The sequence below is a fragment of the Pleurodeles waltl genome, chromosome 10 (genome assembly GCF_031143425.1).
Source record: "Pleurodeles waltl isolate 20211129_DDA chromosome 10, aPleWal1.hap1.20221129, whole genome shotgun sequence".
Lineage (NCBI taxonomy): Eukaryota > Metazoa > Chordata > Amphibia > Caudata > Salamandridae > Pleurodeles > Pleurodeles waltl.
This window is the reverse complement of record NC_090449.1, coordinates 1,036,416,027-1,036,437,506: the sequence shown is the minus strand read 5'-3', so window position 1 is coordinate 1,036,437,506 and position 21,480 is coordinate 1,036,416,027.

Below are 21,480 nucleotides of genomic sequence, written 5' to 3'. Positions count from 1 at the left end.
CTTTTGAGTGACAAGATCTACATAGGGGTGACTTATTAATTTCTACAAGGGAAGTTAACCGTCCCAAAGGTTTTATTTTGAGAGATGGAATTGCTGTTTTTACACTGTTACAGTCAGGCTACAATGGTAGGCCAGAAGTCCAGCTTGCACTGCAACTGTAGTGAATGGCACAGTAGGCGCTGCAGCCCACTAGTGGCATTTAACTTCCCGGGCCACATGGGTACCTCTTGTGCCGTATACCAGGAACTTATATGCAAATTAAATATAACAGTTAGGAATATGCCAGTTCAACCATGTTTAAATGGGGTGCACGGACACTTACTAATGGCCATCAGGGGTAAAGTGTATAGTCAAAGATGAAAAATCAGGAGTGATCATGCAGGAAAGTCAGACTTCCAACACCCTTTCCTGATTTTGCTGGGTACAGTTTTAATTTATTTAACATTTAATTTTGTGTCTATATTGTTATGTGGTACTTTGCCTGGCCTAAATAAACAAATAAAGAAGATTGTCCCCCTATGTTTTGTGAAAAGTGTTTATCCAATTTGGAAATTTAACTAACAGATTGGTGTTTTGCATTTCGGTATTTCTTTTAAATGAGGAAGAACCTTTTATAGACTTTTCCAATCCAACTACATTAAGTACTAGGAAAACTGGTATTAGGGGGGGGTTTGTCAAAGTTGTATGTCTTTGCCAGTCCTCCCTCTGGTAATGAACAAGATACCGTCATGACAGTGAACATTCCCAGAAGTCCTCCCGGGGCCTCACCTCAGCCTTGAGTTTGCATAGAAAGGATGCAAGGATTTGCATTACACCAGACAAGTTCGAATTTTGCCCCTAGAGCCTGAAGACTGAAAGCAGGCTTTTTAGGGTCGAGCCTGCAAGTGCATGTGCTTGTGCATGCATCTCATGTGCGAGACGCTGTTGTGTTCAGCAACGGGCTTAAAGCCAGTCTGTCGCTCAGCATTTGTTGGTTTGCGTAGCACTCTTCTTTACAGCCTCGTAATTCGTCAAGGCTTGTCTGACATCATTTCCGTTCTTCTGTGTGGGGCAGGGATCAAGCAATAATTGGTTTCAACTTAATTAGTGCCCGTCCGCTGATACCGACGTGATCGAGCTACTATTTTGTTGTAACTTCCAGTGCCCCGCAAACAGAAGGCTTGTAACTTGCAAAAACGCCCCCAGCAGGACAAACAAAATTGCAAAGTTTTATTTTTTGAAGCTAACTTTATTTTATTTTGTTAAGTCTTCTTTTCTCAGTTTCCTCTCATGTTTTTCTTTGTTTTTGCTCGTGGACGCTGTTGTCAAAAGATGACTATTAATTTGTTCGAAATATGCGAGACCTATTGCATTGCAAATGCTTGTTTTTATTATTGCAATACTATAGCACAATCTCTTTGTGGCTCCCAAAAAGTGATGGAATATCCGACCCCGAGGGTCAGAGTTATCTCCCTTTTCCCTCTACAGCAATGCCGTAGACTCCTGTTGAGTTTTCACGCTGTGCTATGCAAAACTCCCAAATAAATAAATAAAGTGCTGCTCTAATTGTCTAACTAATTAACAGCATCATGAGGTGGAAGCAGGCCTGTAAAGAAATTGGGATTATTTTCCATCAGTGAGCTGCTTCGCAAAGGATGTGTGGAGACAGTCCCACATTAGATAATATCAATCCAAATATCTCACTTAGGGCCATATGTACGAACACATTTTCCCATAGACACAGAATGGGTAAAACCCTTTGCTACATCTGGCCCAAAGTTCTCTATATACAGTGCCCTTAATCAATAGAGCTAATATATGTCATGCAGTTGCCCCATGACAGTGGTGTGGAAGGCACACAAAAATGCAATGTAATTGTGCAGGCAGAACATGCACACAACAGCGCAGTAATGGTACCTCTGCATGAGATGCCTCATTCATCTCACACTCTTGTGCACACTTTACCGTCTCGTGCAAACTTTACCCTCTCTTTTCCTACCCACTGACCTCAAGATCAGGAGGTAAAGCCGAGCGGAAGCACTCCTCCATTTTACTTCCTTATTTTTGGGTCCTATTCACAAAGGCATTTTGAAGTATGTAATAAAGTACTTTGTGGTATTTTTTAACGTCCGTTTACGTGCTTTTCTGACTTGGCCCCACAAAACCTTGAATGGAAATATTCATATACAATTAGTGCAAAAAGAAAGGACTGTGCCCTCTCTGCACTTTTGCTACTAAGGACCTGAACTTCTTGAGGCTGATTCACTAACTCATGTAGGAGTATGTTTTTAGGAACACCAACTTGCCGGTGGAGTGTACTCTTTATAAGAGTTGTAGGCAGTGGTTAATTTGTAAATAAAAATGTGCCGGTGCCCAAAGCCCTCCTCTTAAACACGAGGCTGATGCAATTAAATGTGTGAGCACCTAATACTGAGGCAGCTAATCCTGAAGCCATCTCAGGCCTCTTCAATCCAATTATAGCCACTTCCTGCCCCTTCAAATCACTTTTGCAGCTTTCTGCTTTCTCCCATTGGGACGCTTTTTCGTTTTTCTCTTCCTCCGCCTTTCCCGCATGTGTCTTTTGCTCGCAGTAAATGCCTGAGGCAGAAGACCAAGCACTGGCCTCCAAAACAAGTGCCGGTGCTCCGCACCGGGAGAAACATGTACAAATTAAGCACTGGTTGCCAGTCAATCGTTTCTCACTCTCTCGTCCTTTTTTGCTTTCTTTTTCATCACCTCGATCACTTTGCACTAATCTTTCTGACAATTACTCGTCCCTTGAACACTATTTCCTCTTCTCTCACTCCCTCTGCTCCCTCTCTTGCTCAATCGCTCCTCGGTCTTGCTCCCTCTTCTATCCTCTGTTTCATTTCTCCTTTTACTCTTCTTCCCCTCTCTTCTTAATTTTTTGTTATACATCTTTTTATTAGCAGTTTACTTTCGTTCCCCCAACCCTTTCCCTTCCTCTCCCTCCCATTCGCTGCCTTCGTCTCTCTCTGCCTCGCGCTCTGTTCTCGCGCCCTTCAGCCCCCGCCTCGCTCCCAGTGGAGCGCGCCTCCGTCACCTGGTGACAGGGTGAAATGATTTCCTTTGACCTCTGGAGCTTAGCACTGTGTTGTAAATCAGGCACGCGCCGCTGGGGTGGCCCTGCGAGTCACTTTTTACTGCTTCTATTTACTTCCACAAGAATATTTACTTTTGTTTGCTCGCTCCTTAACTGGAATGGCCGGCATGTGGTTTGTGGCTTCTCAAATAAAATTTAAAAAAGCATTAGCAACGCCAATAGGTCTCGCATATACAAGAGATATTGGATCTGGCAGTGAGTTTTGCCATGTTGCACCCCAGTGGGGCTACTGTTCAGTATGGCTAAAAGTTAGTTGTGTGGACTGTCAGAGTGGAATGGGGAGTAGAGTGTCACAGAGTGGATTTGGTTGAGTGTTGTAGAGTGGAGCATGAGGATTGGAGCGTCAGAGTTGAGTAGAGGGGAATAGGGCTCAGCAGCAGAGAGGGTCATCAAGCGGAGTGGGGTTTAATAGGGTGGAGTGGGTTGGAGTGGACTGAGGTAGTGGGGTGGATTGGAGTAGAATGGGGTGGACTGGATTAGGGTATTGTGTGGTGGATTGAGTGGAGTGGGGTGGATTGGATGCAAGTGGAATGAAATGCGGTGAAGTGGATGGGATTGGGGTGGACTCAACTGTGGGGGATTAGATTAGATTGGATTGGGTGGGTAGACTGGATTTGAGTGATGGGGTGGGGTGGATTGGAATGGAATGGGTTGGGCTGGGCTGGGCTGGATAAAATTGTACTGGAATGGATTAGATTGGACTTGAGTGGGGTGGATTAGATTGGAGTGTGGGGGATTGGAGTGGGTGGATTGGATTTGGGATGTGCTGGATTGGATTGAGGTGGGCTGGATGTATTGGAGTGGGGCAGGCTGAATTGGGATGGAGTGGGGTGGAATGGATTGGCATAGAGACAGTGTGGACTGGAGTAGAGTGTGGTGGATTGGAGTAGTGGGTGGGTTGTTGTGGGTTGGATTGGAGAGGGGTGGATTGCATTGAGGTGGGGTTGGGTGCATGGGATTGGGATGGATTAGATTGGGGTGGGGGGGGGTGTTGGATTGAATTACAGTGGATTGGTTTGGGGTGGACTGGAGTTGGGTGGATTGAATGGAGGTGGTTGGATTGGAGTCAGGTGGATGGATTGGATTGGAGTGGGGTGGGGTGGGCTGAACTGGGGTGGGGTGGGGTGGGGTAGATTGGTTGAGCTGGGGTGGACTGTAATGGGGTGGATTGGAGTGGAGAGGATTGTATTGGAGTGGGGTAGGCTGGTTGGATTGGAGTGTGGTGGACTGAACTGGAATGGTGTGGGTGGGATTGGAGTAGATTGGATCGGTCTGGAGTGGGATGGACTGAACTGGAGTGAGGTGGATTGGACTGGAGTGGGGTGGGGTGGACTGGTCTGGCGTGGATTGGGATGTGGTGATTGGGGTGAGATGTATTGGATTGGAGTGGGGTAGATTGGACTAGCTTGGATTGGAGTGGGGTGGATTGGGTTTGTGTGAGGCTGACGAGGTTGTAGTGGGATGGATTGTGGTGGATTGGAGTGGAGTGAATTTGGAAAAAGTGGTTTTGATGAGGGTGAGGTAGATTGGATTGGAGTGGGGCAGATTGTTTTGGGTTGAAGTGGATTGTTTGGGATTGTAGTGGGGTAGGTTGGAGTGGGGCAGGCTAGAGTGCAGCAGGTTGTTTTGGATTAAACTGGGGTAAATTGGAGTGGGGCAGATTGGAGTGGGGCAGGTTGAAATGAATTGGAGCATGGCAGGTTGTTTTGGATTGAAGTGGGGCAAATTAAAGTGGGACAGAGTGTTTTGGATCGGAGTGGGGCATATTGTTTTGGATTAGAGTGGGGCAGATTGTTTTTGACTGCAGTGCAGCAGATTGCAGAGGGACAGATTGTTTTGGATTAGGGCAGATTGGAGTGGGGCAGATTGTTTTGGATTGGAGTCGGGCAACTTGTTCTAGAGGGTTGCAGATTGTTTGTGGGTGAAATTGGAGTGGGGCAGATTAGATTATTGTGGGTTGGATTGGGGTGGATTGTAGTGGGGCAGACTGGAGTGGGATGGATTGGGTTGTACTGCACGACTATGTGTTTAAGCACCATTTCACAAATTACACATAACAAAGAAACACTGTTGCTTTGCAATATTTCAAACAACTTAATTGTTATCTTTTGGGAACAGCACCCACAAGCAAAAACAAAAGAAAACATAAGTGTAAAGTGAGAAAGGATGACTTGGCAAAATAAAAGAAGTTAGCTCTAAAAGTAAAACTTTGCCATATTGTTTGTCCTGCTGGACACATTTTTGCCAGTCACAAACCTTCTGTTTTCAGGGCACTAGAAGTTAAAACAACAAAATAGTACCTTGATCAAATCAGGAGCAGGGGACAGGTACTAATTAAGTCGCATCAATCAGTGCTTCGTCCCTGCTCCACACAGAGGAACTGAAATAATGCCAGGCGTTCCTTGATAAATTACGAGGCTGTAAAAAAGAGTGCAATGCAAACCAACAAATGGTGAGCGACAGGCGGGCTCCAAGCCCTCCACTGTACACAACAGAATCTCACAAGTAAGACACATGGCCTAGCACATGCACTCACTGGCTGGACCCTAAAAAGACACTACAGCATGGGTAAAAACCCAGCGTCACTTTTGAGAAAATTCCAAATGCTGTGCCAAGAATCGAAGCTAGTTGGGTTGTTATGTGCTCAGGATGTGAGTGGTACTTAGATGCACTAAGATTTTTTTTGTACGCAAACGGCCCGATTCACAGAATTGGGCTGTTTGCGAACAGAGAAAAAGCATTCTCCAATTCGGTCATCTATTATTGAATCTCAAAATAGGTTTGTGAGTTGGTAGGAGGAAGGGGCGTGTCAAGGACGTCCCTTCCTAAAAGCGAGTCTCAGGGGTATGTAGGAATATTTTGCGACTGGGAATGCAGTCGCAAAACATTCGCAGTTAACACCAACTTCAAGTTGGTGGTAACCCATTTGCAAGGGGCTGCAAACATTTTTAAGAGCAGGCAGTGGTCCCACGAACCACTGCCAACTCTTAAAAAATGAAAATAAAACTTTTCACTTTTATTTTTGTAATGCAACCCATTTTCCTCTAAGGAAAATGTGGTGCATTACAAAAAAAGATGGCTTTATTTAAAAAGCAATCACAGACATGGTGGCTTGCTGGCTCCAGCAGGCCACCATCCTTGAGATTGTAACCATTCACAATGGGTTGCAAATCACGACCTGCCTTATGAATATGAATGAGGAAGGTCCATTTGCGACCTACTGTGAATCGCTAACAGTGTTAAACACACTGTTGTACATCACATTTTACGATTTCTTAATAGCAAATCAGTAAAGTTCCCGGTTTGGAAATCGCAAACCCACAATTTCATACATCAGGCTCTTACTCTTCAAGGAGAGACTCTTTGGGAGATCTTCAAGTCTGTGGCCCTGGCAGTTCTTACTTTGTAAAAGAAATAGGGCTGGTGCCCCAAGACCTGCTCAGAGGCCCGGCCGCTGCAATTAGGCGTGCCGAATACCAAGGCTGCTTAACCCTGAATCTACCTCAGGTCTCTTTAATCCACCACCAGACACTTCCTGCCACTTTATCTCACTCCTGCAGGATCCAGCTTTCCCTGACTTTCTTCTCCTCTGTCTTTCCCGTTTGTGTGTTTTTACCTCTTTTGTGCTTGGTAAACTTCTGATATGGAAAAAAAGTGCCAGCTCCCAAAATAAGTGGCAGTGGCCCAATACCAGCAACTACCAGCTCAAATTAAGCACTGACTCACAGGCTTATTGGTGTGACTCATGGCCACAAGTATTCAGCTATAGTTAAACCAACTTTCATATTCAATGCTTCAAACTGCAGTGTTCCCAGTCCTGAAAATAAGAGGTGTCACTTATCACTTAATTTAACAGCCCCTTTAATGATTCACCTCAGAAGGCTGAAAGGCTATTTTGGCCCTGCTTGGATTCATCCTTATGACCAGCAGGATATACTTGAAGGGACACTGCTGAGGCATCTGGCAGCCTTCAACTTTACATTAAGGGGGTCTTTTGGACCCTGACGGGTGGTCATCCAGCTCTGACCTCTATTCCCTTCACCCACTCCCCAACAGATCTCTGTGCCTTTAGTACATTTTCTGGTGTGGTGGTGGTGAATGCACTGAAAGTAGAGCAGTTTACAGAGCAGATATGATGTTCTTGGCTGCACTCCACAAACTATTTTGTTTTACTGAAACAAACTCCCAAAGTGGGAATTTGTTTGAGAACAGCAAAAACGCAATAGTGCTGACACATATTGAACTCTCTCTCCCTGCTCGTTATAATACACTTTATTTGATTTTCCTCCCTCAGACCACCATGCCTTGCAGGACGTGGAAAGACAGTGGTGGACTCTTCCCTCCTAACTAGGGGCTGTTGCAGGGCCAGACTGGGGAACCAAAGTAGCTCTGGAAAACATGCTCAAACCAACCCCTCCTTTTGTCTCCTTGTTATCTCTTTCCATCCATCCATCCATCCATCCATCCATCCATCCATCCCCCAGCCGTCCTGCCTCTCTCCTTCTCTTCTCTCTCTCATCGCCTTCTCTGATTGCTTTCTCTCTACCCTCTCCCTCACCATCCCCCTCTTGAATCTCGCCTTTGCCTTCTGCAATTAACCACAAGGAGCTGGGGAAAGTGACAGATGCACCAGGAGTGGCCCTGGGCTTAGAAGAGCAGCATCCAAGGCCTGCAGCCCATTGGGGAAATGCCAGGTGGAATAAAAAGCCAGCAGACCATCTCCAGTGGTGGTTAAGGGTTTCATCTGACAGACACAGCTAAGGCATTGGCAATGACAACTCTGTGGTTCTCCACATCTAAATAGGGCAGGGAAAATGATATGTTAGAGGACTGGGCACATGCTGGTTTTTCCAGATGCCACACGTCTGCTAGCCCATAAATGAAGGCTGGAGTTTGCATAGAAAGACATTTGGTGCTGTGCAAATCATTGCTCGGCCAATTTGTAAACAATGGAGTTAAAACCTAATAAGGGGCACATTTACAAGCCCCAGCTCCACCTTCCAACGCCCTAGCGTAATTTTTTTTACACTAAGGCGGCATTAAGGATACCTTTCTCCTGCGCCGCATTTACAAAGTGGCACAATGCTTGCATTGCACCACTTTGTAAACCCTTGTGCCACATTATACCTGCACCAGGCATAATGTATGTAAGGGGGGGGGCATTCAGACGCAGGGAAGCCCAAAAAAATTGTGCAGTGAAATTGATAATATTTTGCTGTGCCATTTTGTCCGCCATTTTTAACGTCTGCTGAGAGCAGGCATTAAAATGACTCACCCATTTTAATCAATGGGCCTCCCTGTGCTTTACTGTGCTAGTGTAAAAATTATTGATGCTACTTCAGCAAAGCGCCACAATAGCGTCAAATATTCTGACGCTATTGTTCTTACAACCGCTATGGTGTGCCATATTGTAAATACGGTGAAACCATGATGTTGTTATGTGGGGCAGGGGCGACGCAAGAAAAATGGCCAATCAGGACCCATGTGCCACTTTCTTGCAAATATGCCCCTAAGTTTTTTCTAAGTTCTTTATGCAAGAGGTTCTTAACCTGTAGTGTGGGGCATCCTGGGGGGCAGCAAAGACTACTAAGGGGCCCATGACTGCTTATAAAATTATATACTATGAACAGATGAATAAAGTGTATATAAATTAAGAAGTAAACTGTTAAAACTGAAAATTACAACTTTCTGTAAATGTACAGGAATTTGAAATTGGAAGCTGAACATCAAGGCCAAGATTTATCATACTTTCATGGAGCGCAACACAGCAAGACACCTTGCTGCGCTGCGCGAAAAGGAGAGAGCAGGAATGCACCATATTTAACAATGTATAGCGCACTCCTGCTCTCTCCCTTAGCTGGTGCACTTTTGGCTGCCCAGCGCCAATGCCGGCACCCTTGTGCCGTGGTGCAAGTGTGCCTGTGTTGTAGGCAAGATTGTTTTTGTGCAGAAAGTGACACCTTCCTGCACAAAAACAACCCCCAAAGGGATTTTCCCCTTCCTAAGTGTGCTGCGCAATGCAGCACACATACAAAGAGAAAAAACAAGGTAAAATAAACATATTTCTCCTTGTTACGTCTCTCCTGGGAAGGCGTAGCATTTTGATGCATTTTTAGGTTTACCAGTATCAGTGAATCGGGGAATGCACCAAAACCATGGGTGGATGAGTCAGAACACTAACACTCCTGCCATGCAATGCCTTCCAGGGCAGAGTAACGCAAGGCAGTGACTTTGCACTGCCTTGCGTTACTCCAGGTTTACCAAGCATTGCATGGCCACACAATGTGGCTTTGTGTTGCTTGGTAAATCTGATTTAGAGATGCGGTGCACTTGTGACACCTTGTGCCACAAGGGTAAGGCAAACCCTTGATAAATCAGGCTCCATGTAAGTATTCTCTGATTTATTCTTGAGTTCAATGCTAGTGCATGTAACAGAATATAGGGCCTGATTACGAGGCTGTTGGTCATGAGATTCGCGGTGATGGTCCGAGTGTTGCTCTCCAGGTAGTCCGACCTTAAGGGAGCCAAGACCAATAACTTAGCACTGATCCCACCGGGCTGACCAGCGGAAACATCGTAATATGATGTGCCTGCCAGTCAGCAGGTCAACCAGATGGAAACATCATAATACAACTGGAGCGATGCTGCTGGTATGACAGCAGTGTCCTCCCCATGGCTTTGGCGGTCCCAACAAAGTCATAATGAGGCCCATAGTTGGGATGATGAGTGCCCTTAAAATTTGATATTTTTATGTAGGTGTTTATAAATTCAATTATAATAAAAAATGCTTAGGTTGGGATCTCTGGCATAATGACTCGGTGAGGGTCTCCATATTCTACTAATGATTCAGTGGGGGTACCTGGGTTCCAGTAATGATTACGTGTGGGTCCACAGAAGTCAATAGGTTAAGAACCACTGCTTTACACCATTACAAAGCTGTTGCCACCCAAACTAATGGATTTGCAATCATGCAAACAGAATTTGCAGTACACCCAGTGCTTCAGATGGGCAGGTAATATTTGGTACTTGTCATAAGAACTCTCGTACTCTGGAGACTGCTGGAATTGGGCTTGCAGCATCTCTGCATTGCAGGCGACTGAGTCACTCCCACACCCTTTGGCAGCTATTGGCCCAACCCTCCCGGCTCTCTAGCAGCACCTCACCCAAACAGTAGAGTGAAACAGTAGAGGTGATTTGTGGCAGCCTTGCATGGAACTCTAAAACCCCTCCGGGAAAACCATGGTGCTACAAGCCTTACCCTTTTCTCTCCACGTTCAAGTCTCTTACACACCCAGAGGCAAAAAAGAGATGTGGAAGAGTTTTCAATACATTTATTGGAAAGACTGCAATCTGTAATAAAATGCATGAGTGTAGGAAAGTACCATCTTGCCTGGCATGTTACCCCCATTTTTCACTGTATATATGTTGTTTTAGTTGTATGTGTCACTGGGACCCTGTTCACCAGGGCCCCAGTGCTCATAAGTGTGCCTGAATGTGTTACCTGTGTAGTGACTAACTGTCTCACTGAGGCTCTGCTAATCAGAACCTCAGTGGTTATGCTCTCTCATTTCTTTCTAAATTGTCACTAACAGGCTAGTGACCAATTTTACCAATTTACATTGGCTTACTGGAACACCCTTATAATTTCCTAGTATATGGTACTGAGGTACCCAGGGTATTGGGGTTCCAGGAGATCCCTATGGGCTGCAGCATTTCTTTTGCCACCCATAGGGAGCTCTGACAATTCTTACACAGGCCTGCCACTGCAGCCTGAGTGAAATAACGTCCACGTTATTTCACAGCCATTTTACACTGCACTTAAGTAACTTATAAGTCACCTATATGTCTAACCTTTACCTGGTAAAGGTTAGGTGCAAAGTTACTTAGTGTGAAGGCACCCTGGCACTAGCCAAGGTGCCCCCACATTGTTCAGAGCCAATTCCCTGAACTTTGTGAGTGCGGGGACACCATTACACGCGTGCACTACATATAGGTCACTACCTATATGTAGCTTCACAATGGTAACTCCGAATATGGCCATGTAACATGTCTAAGATCATGGAATTGCCCCCTCTATGCCATCCTGGCATTGTTGGCACAATTTGATGATCCCAGTGGTCTGTAGCACAGACCCTGGTACAGCCAAACTGCCTTTCCTGGGGTTTCACTGCAGCTGCTGCTGCTGCCAACCCCTCAGACAGGTTTCTGCCCCCCTGGGGTCAAGCCAGGCTTGTCCCAGGATGGCAGAACAAAGGACTTCCTCTGAGAGAGGGTGTGACACCCTCTCCCTTTGGAAAATGGTGTGAAGGCAGGGGAGGAGTAGCCTCCCCCAGCCTCTGGAAATGCTTTCTTGGGCACAGATGTGCCCAATTCTGCATAAGCCAGTCTACACCGGTTCAGGGCCCCCTTAGCCCCTGCTCTGGCACGAAACTGGACAAAGGAAAGGGGAGTGACCACTCCCCTGACCTGCACCTCCCCTGGGAGGTGTCCAGAGCTCCTCCAGTGTGCTCCAGACCTCTGCCATCTTGGAAACAGAGGTGCTGCTGGCACACTGGACTGCTCTGAGTGGCCAGTGCCACCAGGTGACGTCAGAGACTCCTTGTGATAGGCTCCTTCAGGTGTTGCTAGCCTATCCTCTCTCCTAAGTAGCCAAACCCTCTTTTCTGGCTATTTAGGGTCTCTGTCTCTGGGGAAACTTTAGATAACGAATGCAAGAGCTCATCCGAGTTCCTCTGCATCTCTCTCTTCACCTTCTGCCAAGGAATCGTCTGCTGACCGCGCTGGAAGCCTGCAACACTGCAACAAAGTAGCAAAGACGACTACTGCAACTCTGTAACGCTGATCCTGTCGCCTTCTCGACTGTTTTCCTGGTGGTGCATGCTGTGGGGGTAGTCTGCCTCCTCTCTGCACTAGAAGCTCCGAAGAAATCTCCTGTGGGTCGACGGAATCTTCCCCCTGCAACCGCAGGCACCAAAAAGCTGCATTACCGGTCCCTTGGGTCTCCTCTCAGCACGATGAGCGAGGTCCCTCGAATCCAGCAACTCTGTCCAAGTGACCCCCACAGTCCAGTGACTCTTCAGTCCAAGTTTGGTGGAGGTAAGTCCTTGCCTCACCTCGCTAGACTGCATTGCTGGGAACCGCAACTTTTGCAGCTACTCCGGCCCCTGTGCACTTCCGGCTGAAATCCTTTGTGCACAGCCAAACCTGGGTCCGCGGCACTCTAACCTGCATTGCACGACTTTCTAAGTTGGTCTCCGGCGACGTGGGACTCCTTTGTGTAACTTTGGGTGAGCACTGTTTCACGCATCCTCGTAGTGCCTGTTTCTGGCACTTCTCCGGGTTCTACCTGCTGCTGAGAGGGCTCCTTGTCTTGCTCTACGTCCCCTCTCTCTCCTGGTCCAATTTGCGACCTCCTGGTCCCTCCAGGGCCACAGCAGCGTCCAAAAACGCTAACTGCACGATTTGCAGCTAGCAAGGCTTGTTGGCGTTCTTTTGGCGGGAAAACACTTCTGCACAACTTTACACGGCGAGAGAGATCCGTCCACCAAAGGGGAAGTCTCTAGCCCTTTTCGTTCCTGCAGAAACCTCAGCTTCTTCTGTCCAGTAGAAGCTTCTTTGCACCCACAGCTGGCATTTCCTGGGCATATGCCCATCTCCGACTTGCTTGTGACTTTTGGACTTGGTCCCCTTGTTCCACAGGTACCCTAGATTGGAAATCCACAGTTGTTGCATTGTTGGTTTGTGTCTTTCCTGCATTATTCCTCTATCACAACTTCTTTGTCCTTAGGGGAACTTTAGTGCACTTTGCACTCACTTTTCAGGGTCTTGGGGAGGGCTAATTTTCTAACTCTCACTATTTTCTAATAGTCCCAGCGACCCTCTACAAGGTCACATAGGTTTGGGGTCCATTCGTGGTTCGCATTCCACTTTTGGAGTATATGGTTTGTGTTGCCCCTATCCCTATGTGTCCCCATTGCATCCTATTGTAACTATACATTGTTTGCACTGTTTTCTAAGACTATACTACATATTTTTGCTATTGTGTATATATATCTTGTGTATATTTCCTATCCTCTCACTGAGGGTACACTCTAAGATACTTTGGCATATTGTCATAAAAATAAAGTACCTTTATTTTTAGTATAACTGTGTATTGTGTTTTCTTATGATATTGTGAAAGTGACACTTGTGGTACTGTAGTAGCTTCACACGTCTCCTAGTTCAGCCTAAGCTGCTCTGCTAAGCTACCATTATCTATCAGCCTAAGCTGCTAGACACCCTATACACTAATAAGGGATAACTGGGCCTGGTGCAAGGTGCAAGTACCCCTTGGTATTCACTACAAGCCAGCCCAGCCTCCTACATTGGTTGTGCAGCGGTGGGATAAGTGCTTTGAGACTACTTACCACTCTTGTCATTGTACTTTTCATAAGAGAAAAATATACAAAACAAGGTCAGTGTATATACACATAGTCAAAAAGTTTAGCATTTCCTCTTTTCACTCTATTCTAAAGTGCTGAAAAGTACTTCTAAAACTTTCAAAAAGTTCTTAAAAGTTTAAAAAGTTTTTTTCTGTCTTTCTAAAAAGTTCGGAAAACTTTTTTCTCTTTTTCTAGCACTTAAACTCTCTCTAAAAATGTCTGGCACAGGCCAAAATGTTGACCTGTCCAAACTTGCATATGATCACCTTAGCTGGAAAGGAGCAAGGAGTCTCTGCATAGAGAGAGGTTTGAGTGTAGGGAAGAATCCTTCCTTGGAATTGTTGCTTAATATGCTTAGAGAACAAGATAAGGCCATAGGGGCCACATCTGTTGAAAAAGTAGCAAATGGTTCCCAATCTGATTCAGGGACTCCCCCAGAAAAAGATTCAGGAAAGAAAGTTCCTAGCCTGCCCATTACAAGACAGTCTAGCATAGTTGGTAATGATGATGAGCCACACCATACAAATAGTGTTGTCTCACATCATAGCAAAAGCATTTATTCTCACCATACTGGTAGTGATGTTTCTGTCAGCCAAGCTGTTAGGGTGCCCTCTGTAAGGGACAGGTCTCCTTCTGTTCATTCCCATCATACCTCTGTATCTAGAAATGTCCCTCCCACCAACCCTGATGACAGATTGTTAGAGAGGGAACTCAATAAGTTGAGGGTGGAACAAACCAGACTGAAGCTTAAAAAGCAACAGCTGGATTTGGATAGACAGTCTTTAGAATTAGAGAAGGAAAGACAGAAGTTGGGTTTAGAAACCCATGGTGGCAGCAGCAGTATTCCCCATAGTCATCCTGCAAAAGAGCATGATTCCAGGAATCTGCACAAGATAGTTCCCCCTTATAAGGAGGGGGATGACATTAACAAGTGGTTTGCTGCACTTGAGAGGGCCTGTGTTGTACAGGATGTCCCTCAAAGGCAGTGGGCTGCTATCCTATGGCTATCATTTAGTGGAAAAGGTAGGGATAGGCTCCTTACTGTGAAAGAAAGTGATGCCAATAATTTTACAGTTCTTAAGAATGCACTCCTGGATGGTTATGGCTTAACCACTGAATAGTACAGGATAAAGTTCAGAGAGACCAAAAAGGAGTCTTCACAAGACTGGGTTGATTTCATTGACCATTCAGTGAAGGCCTTGGAGGGGTGGTTACATGGCAGTAAAGTTACTGATTATGACAGCCTGTATAACTTGATCCTGAGAGAGCATATTCTTAATAATTGTGTGTCTGATTTGTTGCACCAGTACTTGGTGGACTCTGATCTGACCTCTCCCCAAGAATTGGGAAAGAAGGCAGACAAATGGGTCAGAACAAGAGTGAACAGAAAAGTTCATACAGGGGGTGACAAAGATGGCAACAAAAAGAAGGATGGTAAGTCTTCAGACAAGGGTGGGGACAAATCTAAAAATGAGTCTTCATCAGGCCCACAAAAACACTCTGGAGGGGGTGGTGGGTCCAAATCCTCCTTTAATCAAAACAAAGAAAAGAAACCATGGTGCTATTTATGTAAAGTAAAAGGCCATTGGACAACAGATCCCAGTTGTCCAAAGAAAGGCACCAAGCCTCCTACCACTACAACCCCTACTGCTACACCTAGTATCCCTACTAATAGCAGTGGTGGTGGGAGCAAACCTACTAATAGCCAATCCAAGGGAGTAGCTGGGCTCACTATTGATAACTTAGTTGGGGTTGGCCTTGTTAGGGAGGCCACAGAGGCTGTGTTAGTCTCTGAGGGGGCTATTGATTTAGCCACCTTAGTTGCTTGTCCCCTTAATATGGATAAGTACAAGCAGCTACCCCTAATAAATGGTGTTGAGGTTCAGGCCTACAGGGACACTGGTGCCAGTGTGACTATGGTCATAGAGAAACTGGTCCACCCTGAACAACACCTACTTGGTCACCGGTACCAAGTAACCGATGCTCACAACAACACACTTAGCCACCCCATGGCTGTTGTTAATCTCAACTGGGGGGGGGTTACTGGTCCAAAGAAAGTTGTGGTAGCTTCAGATTTACCTGTAGACTGTCTATTAGGGAATGATTTGGAGACATCAGCTTGGTCAGATGTGGAGTTGGAGGCCCATGCAGCAATGCTGGGCATCCCAGGGCATATTTTTGCTTTGACAAGGGCTCAGGCCAAAAAGCAAAAATGACAGGGAAGCTTGGATCCTGGAACAATGGACCAAGTGCTCCCTAAAGCTAGGGCTAGTAGAAGCAAACCACTTCCTACTATCCCTCCCTCTACAGTGGATTCAACTTCAGAGGAAGAAGAATTCCCTCCCTGTGCAGAACCTTCACCAGAGGAGCTTCAAGCAGACACTGCTGAGCTTTTGGGTGAAGGGGGGCCTGCCAGGGAGGAGCTGAGTGTGGCACAGCAAACCTGTCCCACATTAGAGGGTCTAAGACAGCAAGCTGTCAAACAAGCTAATGGGGATGACAGTGACTCTCACAGAGTTTACTGGGAGGACAACCTCTTGTACACTGAGCATAGGGATCCTAAACCTGGAGCTGCCAGGAGATTAGTGATTCCTCAGGAGTACAGAAAGTTCCTCCTAACTCTTGCCCACGACATTCCCCTAGCTGGGCATCTAGGACAAATGAAAACTTGGGACAGATTTGTTCCCTTGTTTCATTGGCCTAGGATGTCTGAGGACACAAAAGATTTTTGTAAGTCCTGTGAAACCTGTCAAGCCAGTGGCAAGACAGGTGGCACCCCAAAGGCACCCCTTATTCCACTGCCTGTGGTTGGGGTTCCCTTTGAAAGGGTAGGGGTTGACATAGTTGGCCCCCTTGACCCTCCTACTGCTTCAGGCAATAGATTCATCTTGGTGGTAGTGGACCATGCCACAAGATATCCTGAAGCTATTCCTTTAAGGACCACTACAGCTCCTGCAGTGGCAAAAGCCCTCCTGGGAATATTTTCCAGGGTGGGCTTCCCAAAGGAAGTAGTATCAGACAGGGGAAGCAATTTCATGTCTGCATACTTGAAGGCCATGTGGAAGGAGTGTGGTGTAACTTACAAATTCACCACACCCTATCATCCACAAACAAATGGACTGGTGGAGAGATTTAACAAAACTCTCAAAGGCATGATTATGGGTCTCCCTGAAAAACTCCGCAGGAGATGGGATATCCTGTTACCATGCCTCCTTTTTGCCTACAGGGAGATACCCCAGAAAGGAGTGGGCTTCAGCCCCTTTGAACTTCTTTTTGGACACCCTGTTAGGGGTCCACTCACACTTGTAAAGGAGGGTTGGGAACAACCTTTAAAAGCTCCTAAGCAGGATATTGTGGACTATGTACTAGGCCTCAGATCAAGGATGGCTGAGTATATGAAAAAGGCCAGCAAAAACCTTCAGGCCAGCCAAGAGCTCCAGAAGCAATGGCATGATCAGAAGGCTGTTTTGGTTCAGTACCAACCAGGGCAGAAAGTGTGGGTCTTGGAGCCTGTGGCCCCAAGAGCACTCCAAGATAAATGGAGTGGTCCCCACACAATTGTTGAGAAAAAGGGTGAAGTCACCTATTTAGTTGACTTAGGCACTGCAAGGAGTCCCCTTAGGGTACTCCATGTAAACCGCCTGAAACCCTACTATGACAGGGCTGATCTCACCCTGCTCATGGCAACTGATGAGGGACAGGAAGAAGACAGTGATCCTCTACCTGATCTCTTCTCTTCCACAGAACAAGATGCTCTTGTGGAAGGTGTAGTTTTGGCTGATTGTCTTACTGCTGAGCAGAAAGACCATTGCATAAATCTCCTAGATCAATTCTCTGAACTCTTCTCTACTGTGCCAGGTACCACTTCTTGGTGTGAGCACACTATAGATACTGGAGACAGTTTACCTGTCAAAAGTAAGATCTATAGGCAACCTGACCATGTCAGGGACTGCATAAAGCAAGAGGTGCAGAAAATGTTAGAACTAGGAGTGGTTGAGCACTCTGAAAGTCCATGGGCTTCTCCTGTGGTACTTGTACCAAAACCCCATTCCAAAGATGGAAAGAAGGAAATGCGGTTTTGTGTAGACTATAGAGGTCTCAACTTAGTAACCAAAACTGATGCTCACCCTATACCCAGGGCAGATGAGCTCATAGATACACTGGCATCTGCCAAGTATCTAAGCACTTTTGATTTGACTGCAGGGTATTGGCAGATCAAATTGTCAGAAGATGCTAAACCTAAGACTGCATTTTCAACCATTGGAGGCCATTACCAGTTTACTGTAATGCATTTTGGTTTGAAGAATGCACCTGCCACTTTTCAGAGGTTGGTGAATACAGTCCTGCAAGGGCTGGAAGCTTTCAGTGCAGCATATTTGGATGATATAGCTGTATTTAGCTCCAGCTGGGATGATCACCTGGTCCACCTATGGAAAGTTTTGGAGGCCCTGCAAAAGGCAGGCCTCACTATCAAGGCTTCAAAGTGCCAGATAGGGCAGGGTAAGGTGGTTTATCTGGGACACCTTGTTGGTGGGGAACAGATTGCACCACTACAGGGGAAAATCCAAACAATTATTGATTGGGTTCCCCCTACCACTCAGACTCAGGTGAGAGCCTTCCTAGGCCTCACTGGGTATTACAGGAGGTTCATTAAGAACTATGGCTCCATTGCAGCCCCTCTTAATGACCTCACATCCATGAAAATGCCTAAAAAGGTATTATGGACAGCAAACTGTCAGAAAGCTTTTGAGGAGCTGAAGCAGGCCATGTGCTCTGCACCTGTCCTGAAAAGCCCTTGTTACTCTAAATAATTCTATGTCCAAACTGATGCATCTGAATTAGGAGTAGGGGCAGTCCTATCACAACTTAATTCTGAGGGCCAGGATCAACCTGTTGCTTTTATTAGTAGGAGGTTGACCCCTAGAGAAAAGCGTTGGTCTGCCATAGAGAGGGAGGCCTTTGCTGTGGTCTGGGCTCTGAAGAAGTTGAGGCCATACCTGTTTGGCACTCACTTCATTGTTCAGACAGTCCACAAACCTCTACTTTGGCTAAAACAAATGAAAGGTGAAAATCCTAAATTGTTGAGGTGGTCCATATCCCTACAGGGAATGGACTATACAGTGGAACATAGACCTGGGAGTAGCCACTCCAATGCAGATGGACTCTCCAGATATTTCCACTTAGACAATGAAGACTCATCAGGTCATGGCTAGTCTTATTGTCCTTCGTTTGGGGGGGGGTTGTGTAGGAAAGTACCATCTTGCCTGGCATGTTACCCCCATTTTTCACTGTATATATGTTGTTTTAGTTGTATGTGTCACTGGGACCCTGTTCACCAGGGCCCCAGTGCTCATAAGTGTGCCTGAATGTGTTACCTGTGTAGTGACTAACTGTCTCACTGAGGCTCTGCTAATCAGAACCTCAGTGGTTATGCTCTCTCATTTCTTTCTAAATTGTCACTAACAGGCTAGTGACCAATTTTACCAATTTACATTGGCTTACTGGAACACCCTTATAATTCCCTAGTATATGGTACTGAGGTACCAAGGGTATTGGGGTTCCAGGAGATCCCTATGGGCTGCAGCATTTCTTTTGCCACCCATAGGGAGCTCTGACAATTCTTACACAGGCCTGCCACTGCAGCCTGAGTGAAATAACGTCCACGTTATTTCACAGCCATTTTACACTGCACTTAAGTAACTTATAAGTCATCTATATGTCTAACCTTTACCTGGTAAAGGTTAGGTGCAAAGTTACTTAGTGTGAAGGCACCCTGGCACTAGCCAAGGTGCCCCTACATTGTTCAGAGCCTATTCCCTGAACTTTGTGAGTGCGGGGACACCATTACACGCGTGCACTACATATAGGTCACTACCTATATGTAGCTTCACAATGGTAACTCCGAATATGGCCATGTAACATGTCTAAGATCATGGAATTGCCCCCTCTATGCCATCCTGGCATTGTTGGCACAATTCGATGATCCCAGTGGTCTGTAGCACAGACCCTGGTACTGCCAAACTGCCTTTCCTGGGGTTTCACTGCAGCTGCTGCTGCTGCCAACCCCTCAGACAGGTTTCTGCCCTCCTGGGGTCAAGCCAGGCTTGTCCCAGGATGGCAGAACAAAGGACTTCCTCTGAGAGAGGGTGTGACACCCTCTCCCTTTGGAAAATGGTGTGAAGGCAGGGGAGGAGTAGCCTCCCCCAGCCTCTGGAAATGCTTTCTTGGGCACAGATGTGCCCAATTCTGCATAAGCCAGTCTACACCGGTTCAGGGACCCCTTAGCCCCTGCTCTGGCGCGAAACTGGACAAAGGAAAGGGGAGTGACCACTCCCCTGACCTGCACCTCCCCTGGGAGGTGTCCAGAGCTCCTCCAGTGTGCTCCAGACCTCTGCCATCTTGGAAACAGAGGTGCTGCTGGCACACTGGACTGCTCTGAGTGGCCAGTGCCACCAGGTGACATCAGAGACTCCTTGTGATAGGCTCCTTCAGGTGTTGCTAGCCTATCCTCTCTCCTAAGTAGCCAAACCCTCTTTTCTGGCTATTTAGGGTCTCTGTCTCTGGGGAAACTTTAGATAACGAATGCAAGAGCTCATCCGAGTTCCTCTGCATCTCTCTCTTCACCTTCTGCCAAGGAATCGACTGCTGACCGTGCTGGAAGCCTGCAACGCTGCAACAAAGTAGCAAAGACGACTACTGCAACTCTGTAATGCTGATCCTGTCGCCTTCTCGACTGTTTTCCTGGTGGTGCATGCTGTGGGGGTAGTCTGCCTCCTCTCTGCACTAGAAGCTCCGAAGAAATCTCCCGTGGGTCGACGGAATCTTCCCCCTGCAACCGCAGGCACCAAAAAGCTGTATTACCGGTCCCTTGGGTCTCCTCTCAGCACGACGAGCGAGGTCCCGCGAATCCAGCAACTCTGTCCAAGTGACCCCCACAGTCCAGTGACTCTTCAGTCCAAGTTTGGTGGAGGTAAGTCCTTGCCTCACCTCGCTAGACTGCATTGCTGGGAACCGCGACTTTTGCAGCTACTCCGGCCCCTGTGCACTTCCGGTGGAAATCCTTTGTGCACAGCCAAGCCTGGGTCCACGGCACTCTAACCTGCATTGCACGACTTTCTAAGTTGGTCTCCGGCGACGTGGGACTCCTTTGTGTAACTTCGGGTGAGCACCATTTCACGCATCCTTGTAGTGCCTGTTTCTGGCACTTCTCTGGGTGCTACCTGCTGCTGAGAGGGCTCCTTGTCTTGCTCGACGTCCCCTCTCTCTTCTGGTCCAATTTGCGACCTCCTGGTCCCTCCAGGGCCACAGCAGCGTCCAAAAACGCTAACCGCATGATTTGCAGCTAGCAAGGCTTGTTGGCGTTCTTTTGGTGGGAAAATACTTCTGCACAACTCTCCACGGCGAGACAGATCCGTCCACCAAAGGGGAAGTCTCTAGCCCTTTTTGTTCTTGCAGAAACCTCAGCTTCTTCTGTCCAGTAGAAGCTTCTTTGCACCCACAGCTGGCATTTCCTGGGCATATGCCCATCTCCGACTTGCTTGTGACTTTTGGACTTGGTCCCCTTGTTCCACAGGTATCCTAGATTGGAAATCCACAGTTGTTGCATTGTTGGTTTGTGTCTTTCCTGCATTATTCCTCTATCACAACTTCTTTGTCCTTAGGGGAACTTTAGTGCACTTTGCACTCACTTTTCAGGGTCTTGGGGAGGGCTAATTTTCTAACTCTCACTATTTTCTAATAGTCCCAGCGACCCTCTACAAGGTCACATAGGTTTGGGGTCCATTCGTGGTTCGCATTCCACTTTTGGAGTATATGGTTTGTGTTGCCCCTATCCCTATGTGTCCCCATTGCATCCTATTGTAACTATACATTGTTAGCACTGTTTTCTAAGACTATACTGCATATTTTTGCTATTGTGTATATATATCTTGTGTATATTTCCTATCCTCTCACTGA